This window comes from Phytophthora parasitica (genome assembly GCF_000247585.1).
Source record: "Phytophthora parasitica INRA-310 unplaced genomic scaffold supercont2.45, whole genome shotgun sequence".
Taxonomy (NCBI): domain Eukaryota; phylum Oomycota; class Peronosporomycetes; order Peronosporales; family Peronosporaceae; genus Phytophthora; species Phytophthora nicotianae.
In genome coordinates, this window is record NW_008649031.1 from 411,058 (window position 1) to 411,639 (window position 582).

Below are 582 nucleotides of genomic sequence, written 5' to 3' on the forward strand. Positions count from 1 at the left end.
GGCGATAGATCGTTGGGCTAGCTGGGAATGATTCGACATTGACAAGCTCACACTTATTTCTAACATGGTTCCTAAGCTTTTCAGAGCTAACGAAGACCATATCACACTTCCCACACTGATACTTACGCTGGAGCACGTCCAAGTTATTAATGTATAGAGCGTGGTTCTCGTGCGAAAGGATATTGACCGAATCATAGATGGACGGATGCAATCGACCTTTCCAGAGTCAATATCCATAGTATAGACATTGATACTTAGTTTGAAGCACTCCTCAAGCTCGTCAAACTGGACAATATCAATAGGCTTGAAACTTCGATACAGACGGAGGGTGTAGCTAATACCCTTGAATGCGCAGTATTGTTTGAAAGCATGCTTCACCAACGACTGAATCTTCCTCGGATCCTTTTTGGGGTCATTATGCTTGTGGAAAGTGATACAGTGAAAGACACATTTGTTGTTAGTCTTAGGGTAGTTGATAACACTCTCATTATCTCAAATGATTTTGGGGATTACGGCTTCACTATCACCCAGGGCATGCTCTCGGTGATATAGGAAAATCTTGAACCCTGTAATAGCCTTAAC